Source organism: Sturnus vulgaris, unplaced genomic scaffold (genome assembly GCF_052056855.1).
Source record: "Sturnus vulgaris isolate bStuVul1 unplaced genomic scaffold, bStuVul1.hap1 Scaffold_227, whole genome shotgun sequence".
NCBI classification, from domain to species: domain Eukaryota; kingdom Metazoa; phylum Chordata; class Aves; order Passeriformes; family Sturnidae; genus Sturnus; species Sturnus vulgaris.
In genome coordinates this window covers 91,708-98,806 of record NW_028276319.1, presented here as the reverse complement: position 1 = coordinate 98,806, position 7,099 = coordinate 91,708, and the positions used below count along the sequence as shown (strand labels likewise).

Below are 7,099 nucleotides of genomic sequence, written 5' to 3'. Positions count from 1 at the left end.
GAGATCCCTAGAATTCCAGAAATTCCCCCTAAAATTCAACTGGGACTCCCCACATTCCACAAATTCACCCCAAACCTCGATACCCGGGATACCCAAAATTCCACAAATTCTCCCCCAAAATCAACCTAGGACCCCTCAAAACTCACCTGGATCTCCCCAAATCCCCGCCCCCCCCCCCCCCAATTCACCTGGGCACCCCCAAATCCCCAGAATTCAACCCCAAATTCACCTGGGACCCCAAAAACCTCCAAATTCGGTCCAAAATGATTGGCAACTTTACACACTCCGTTTTCCCACAAAAGGATCTAGAGCCCTGTGCGCTTCGTATACAAACTAAATGCAAAAAAACTTTCTATTCATTCTCAGCAAAAAGACTTCCTATTCCTCCTTCTTTTGGACAAAACTGCCTTCACTTTCAAACTTATTCTCTTGCTCACTTACCTGCATAATGCTTAGTCCCTGTTCTGCATGCTCATTTTCTTCACTTTTACAAGGAATCCTCTCCTCATCTTCTTCTTCCTCTGCTTCTTCCATTTCCTGTGCCAAGATCACCTGTTTCTCTGTTAGATTTCTTTCTCTAGCTGATTTTTTGACAACTGTCCCTATCTTCTGGCACCGCTCGAGAGAGAGAGGCGATTGTCCCGCTCTGCTCTGGGCTGGGACTGCGCTCTCTTCAAGCCCTGGGGGCAATTTTGGATGCCACAGCGTCAGAAAGACCTCAGGCTATTGGAGAAATGTCCAAAGGAGGGACACAGGGATAGCGAAGAGGCTGGAGGGAAAGCCATACAAAGAGTGGCTCAGGGCATTTGGTTCAGCTGCAGAGAGGACACTGAGCTCACACCTCACTTGGGACCTCTCAGCTCCTCCCAAGGGCAGCACAGGGACAGCTTTGCTCTCTGCTCTCTGCGACCAGGGACAGGAGCCAAGGGAATGCCAGGAGCTGTGTCAGGGGACGATTAGGCTGGCTATCAGGGAAAGGTTTTTTTCCTCAGAGGCTGGTCGGGCACTGAATAGGTTCTCCAGGCAATGGGCACAGCCCCAAGGCTGCCAGAGGTCCAGGAGCGTTTGGCCAATGCTCTCAGGGATGCAGAGGGTGGGACTGTTGGAGTGTCTGTGCAGGGCCAGGAGTTGGACTTTGACGATCCCTAGGGGTCCCTTCCGACTCAGGAAACTCTTCCCATTTTCCCCTCTTTCCTCTCCTTGCACAATGCTCTCAGCTTACTGTTCCACCGCATGTTCCACTTCTGAAACCTCCGCTACTTCTTTCCAGTTCAAGCACAGTTCTACTGGTTACAATCCAAAGATAGACAGATTGGAAAACAACCAAAAAGAAACACCTGTTTGGAATGTCGTGCTCTTATCTGCATCTCGAACTATGAAGTCGATTGTGCCTTGCAAGTTCTAAAAGCAAAACAACAACAAAAAACACCCGTTTTAACATAGGGATTTGCTTTCTTCTAAGAAATCCATATCCCTTCTCAAAATGGATCTATTTCAGGAAGAGATCATCTTGAATAGATCACTTACTATCTAAAGAACCTGGAAGGCTCAAATCCGTAATGATAAGCCTGTTACCTTGTCGTTTTCTGTTCCAAAGGCAAATGAATTTGCTCAAGTGCCGTTTGTAACAAGGACAGAGCTCAAAGTGTGGCTCTGAGAAATGTTTTGGTTTCCCTCTCCTATCTCTATCAAAAGCACTTTCTTCAATGGCTGAAACAATACTTGATACAGTCTGAATTTTAAAGGTCATGAAAATTTTCTCCAAAGTGAAAAATTAATATAGCAGTCAGGTTTGAAACCAACGGGAATTTTTGTTTTACCTGTTTGAAGATTCCCTTCACACTAAAATGCTGGCTGATGGATACCTAGAAGAAATCAATTCCCACAAAATGCTTCTGGGTAAGCCATTACATCATCCATTACAATTTGCTTCAGTGTCCCGTTCCTGTCCAATTGAAGGTCCCTGTTTAAGAGACTCAAGTACGGAGAGAAATAAAATTTAAAATGACTACAGTGCCTTTAAATCTAAATCGAACTTCCTTATCAATCTCATAAAACCTTTAGGCTAAATGTTGCCATTGATCTGTTTCTACTGAACACAATCACGTCCTGGCTTGTTAGAGATTAGTTCATTACAAAGAAAGAAACGCACAGAAGTTAAAATATTTCCAAAGAAGCATTTGACATCCTTCCTTTTGGATGGGGAACCATTCCAACACTGCTTACATAAGAGGTCAAATGACTGTCTTCCATGTTAGTTCTGCACTGTGCTCAGCGGAGCCTTTCTGGTTTATTTGCCTTTGACTTGGACATAAAGCTGAGTCTTGATTCAAGAAAAAATCAATATTCACACTTGGTTTCATTTACACGGACATTGGCTTGGTCTCCTAAACAAAGAAAATGATGGGGAATTTTTGTAGGAGTTCAGATAGGTAACATTCTCTTTCCACAACCTGGCATTGTATTTTCACTTGGTCTCTTACCTCCGGCTATGTTTTAACGGCTCAAATTATTAGGAAGAGTATCAAACCTCCAGCTCTAACCACAGTCCCACTGCGAGGTGTGTGAAGGTATGTGCATCTGCCCCTCAGGTCCATACTGCTCTTCTAATGTGCCTCTGATCGAGCAGGTAGGAAAGACCTCCTGGGTGTGTGAACAGTGCTGCTTCCTCTATGGCTTCAGAGCTGCTGCTAAGATCTTCAGGAAGGAGAGCAGTATTGTACCCATTTTTAGATGGTTTTTAAAGTTGCCAGTGCTTGGCTGTCTTAAACATCTGAGTTCCTAGAACTTTGAATGAGATCAAATCTATGAGTGAAGTGATGATGGTGCAGACCAACTTCTGATTCCAGTGATCCAAGAATCTGCACTACTACTTTTACCTTCTGAATAAGGCATGGATGTGATGGTATGCACAGTAATACTGATGTGCTATGGTTTTTGAATGCTGGCAGTCTTTCTTTGTCCCATTCCTAAAGCGTGGGCATTATTTGCCTTAACCTTGTTCAGTAGGGACATTATTCTATATTCTTACATGAAGTGAAAAGCACTCTTTTTCCATACCTTCACACAACAGCATTAAAACAAGGCCTAAGTAGTACAACCAATATTCAAAGATGCAAAGCAAAGATGCTCTACCTTTTAAGTTTACCATACAAAATTCATACCTTGTTCTAATTTGATCTCAAGAAGAAAGGGTGTTCTCCAAATACTCCTTCAGCTCTTCCTCACAGCTCACCGTTTTCCTTTTTTCTAAGATTGTATCCAGATCACTTTCATCATCTAAGGCCACATAAAAAAGCTAGTAAAAATGGTTTCGTAGATACTAAAATCTCCCCAACTATTTAGGATTCAAGGAAGTTAATTGTGCACATATCTTCTACACCCAGAAGAGAAAGCTACCTCAGCAAAACTCATCGCCTATGAAAATCTTCCTAGATAATGAACACCTCTGACACTGCCACCCCAAGTTGGTGTTCTGAAACAATGAGAACCTCACATCCAATCAAACTCTAGACCTGCACAAGATCTCGTCATAGCAACTTGCAGCCACTTTCTACAGAAAGCAGCAGTGATCTCTATCACTGTTGCCATACCAACAATAAGACAGGACTGTCCATTCAGCATGAATCAAGCAGTTAGCAAAAATGCACCTGACAGAATGAAACTGAAGAGTAGAAATTCCCATCTAAAAGTCAAAGATTACATTTTTAATTTTATAGCAGGTATTTTGAATTTCAGAGGGCTCTTTGCATTAAGAAGTCCTGTCTTTATAGCACACCCTTGTTTTTATGTTTCTACCTGGATTATGGCCATTTAGCCGTCTCCTTCAAATCACTCCAAAGAAAAACATTCAAGTGGACAAGTTCTTTCTAAACTGCTGGAAGGTGAAATGAATGAGTAAGAGGATATGTAACATGATAAAAGGCTGCCTGGAATTTTACGACTGGTATCCAACATGGTGCCTTCTATCTGGAGAGTAAAAAAAAATCAGTCTCCAAGTAAACTGGTAAGAATGCGGATTCTCAAAACTTCTGTTTATTCTGGCACCATAAAGCACCAAATCACATTCTATCATTTATCCCTTTAGAAACAACTGCCCGACTTTTTTTATGTATAGAAAAGATTGGAAGACATTTGGGAGATCATGTCCAGCTATTCCTAAAGTCTGATCTTAAGCAGACTGGGCCATACGTCATTCATCGCTATCCTATGTATTTCAGATAGAAATGATCATAAAAATACAATCTATTTCTATTACAAATAATAAACACAAGAATTATGAACACTTCCACATGAAACTCTTCCACACCAAACTGTTTCTCTGGAGTGTTTTGTCACACTATGGACCTCTTTCTAAGGTGACATCAATAGCCTACCACGCAGAAGGCATTGCAGGTGGGAGCACAGGAAGAACAGACTAATCCCAAGGAGTGATGAAGATATATGTCATCAAATAAAAGAAACGTACATCCACGTGCTCCACTTCTTCTTCAAACCTACATTTTCGTTTCTCAGTCATCTGAAGCATGTTGGAGTGCACAACTTCAGCATCTTCTGCTGTGCAAATGTTCATATCTAACAGGGTCATCTGAAGGAAAAGAAGAACAAATTATTGACATGCACAGAAGAAATACTGTGTGGCTTTCAGAGAGCCTGGCTAAACGTAGTGTTTCTTTTCTTGTGATGGACAGAGATAGATTCAGCCTCCTACATGCCATATTAGATTAGTAAACAATACCATCTGGTTGGACACAAAGGGAGAAATTGAGGCAGAGGTGGAATTTCTTTCCCAAGAGAAGACAGATTTAGCACAAGGGCTGAGGCGCCTTGCATCGTCCACATTCATGTAGGACAGCACTCCCTTCATTACTGGCATTTGTTACGGCTTTTCCACATTTCAAGTACAAACACCAACTACTACCAACCAAAGGGATGGCTTACTTTTTGAAGAGAGTAAGGCGGAGGTTAAAAAGGAATTCCACTTGTTATCTCAATGTCTGGTGCATCCTCAGACGCATTTTACTCTAATGACACATTGGACCACGGCTATCACAGCCAAAAGCTGTGGCACTCAACTTGCACATCTGCCCTTTCTCCTGACATTTGCCCTCGACCAGCTCATACTGGATGCTCATTTTCTCCACGCACTCCACATTAGGGCTGTCTGAATGATACGGAACAGACCACAGTCAAAATTCCCATCTTTCACAGTGCAGTGTGACATGGAAACATGACAGAGGCCATGTGCTGAATCTCAGCACACGGAACAGATGCCAGCAGTGCCTACAGACACCAGACACTACCAGCCAAAGAAATCAAGACATTTTCATACACAGCTGTTTATCATTATGCTTCAAAGTAGCAAGGTACTTACAATCGCTACCAACTTCTTTGCTATCATACAGGCTACAAACATCCCAACAGGATGTGCTCTGGAGCAAGAGAAGGCAGACACAGAGCGGGAAGGCATGCTGCAAGGACACAGAGAAAGGAAGTATCTCCAATACTTCCCTTCTTCTTCTCCAAGAGTTAAAAAGGAGTATTTTTGTATGATTGAGAAGGGATCCATGTCAAAATTAACTTTTGATTTCCCCCAGATTCATTCTAACCGAGCCAGTTCCTGCTAGATCTCCCCATGTACTGGCCAAAGGAAAGCCATGCCACAGGCAGCTTCTTTGGCTCTTACTGCCACCTCCAAGCAACTGAGAAGGTATGTGGCAACACACGGAACAAAGAATAGAGCAAACATGCACTCTCAAAGCAACTGTCTGCCTCATCGTTGCCCGGGAGAAAAGAAAATATTGCTTGAATTCCAGACTGTTCTTAGGATTTCCCGACCTACCTAGACTTTTGTTTCAATTCTCCAGAGTTCTGCACCATTCGTTTCCATCAGATTTGGCATGTGTTGGAGGCAACAAGGTGCTATCAAAGTAGGAAACAAGAGTCAGGTATCCTAAAATACAAACCAGTCAGTACTTCAAATATAAAATTATGAATCTGAATATCCATACTACTGGGCTTTCTTTTATTTACAGCCATCTTGGCAATGAAAATAAACCTGAGATTGTTGTTGTTCAAGGCCAACTGTTTACTGCCCGATAAGGAACTAACTGTCATCTACCTCGTTCCTACATCCACCGTAAAAAACCTCCCTGTAATGATCGTAATGCATTGCACCCACACCAATGTGTCTTGTGTTCAGGATGGATATTCAAACGTAGCAACGTTAGATTTCTATCCAGACTCCTCTCTTAAATTATTCCGCAAATAAAATCCCACGCCATGGAGAAAAAATGCCTTGACAAAAGCACCAACTTCTAGCTCTCCACCCATCTTTGCCCATTTCTACTATGTTTCAAGATTTGTTTCTGCATTCCTCCATTTTTAGAGCCTGATCACCACCTATTAAGTGTAGCTGGGGCACTGAAAATCAAGAATGCATTTTTTCCATTCAAAAGGGCTGTACAGAAATAGATGTAGACCCTGCCTTACTGCTGCATTTAGCAATCACACATTGACAGGAAGCAAAGTGCATTTTGTAGCCAAGTCCTTCATTAACTCCAGCAACAATTGTTTTCCTTCATGCTATACCCTCTTTTGCCATACCCGATATATTGCAAAACCTTCAGTCTCTCTTCACTAAGTACCATCTGCTCCTTTATCAACTTTTCCATTTCCATATTCACAGTTGGGGGATTCTGTATTTCTTCACTTGCCATAAATTCTCTGCAGGATGGAAAGTAGATATGTAGAATGGAATCACATGATATATGTGATATCATACGTGGATTATGTAGAAAGAAAAAATGATCAAGTATTACTTTGATAGAAACCAAAAGTGAACGCTAGCCACTTTGTGTTGCTCATTGTCCAAAAGAAGACTGACAAATTTCTGACCTGAAACTCTGAACTACACACTTCTTTTGCATGAGCTTCCAGTCCTTGACTCTCCCTTGCCATTTCAGTTGATGCCATTTTTCTTTCTCAAGCTCTGATTTCATTCGATTCAAGAGTAGCTTGGCAGTTGCCCTCTCATTATCCAGCAGTGCTCTCTTTATATTCTTTGTATTAAAAAATAAAACCAGAAGTAGAAGCAGCA

The 7,099-nt window shown here is 42.0% G+C and overlaps 1 long non-coding RNA gene across 1 annotated transcript; it reads right to left on the bottom strand.

The window, feature by feature from the left end:
• Nucleotides 1-1,223: 1,223 nt before the first annotated feature.
• On the bottom strand, nucleotides 1,224-4,538 carry LOC148217805 (uncharacterized). Its single transcript, XR_015800731.1, has 3 exons — nucleotides 4,469-4,538; nucleotides 3,165-3,279; nucleotides 1,224-1,286 (listed from the first exon to the last, which is right to left on the bottom strand). It is a non-coding gene; the product is annotated as an uncharacterized LOC148217805 (long non-coding RNA).
• Nucleotides 4,539-7,099: the final 2,561 nt, after the last annotated feature.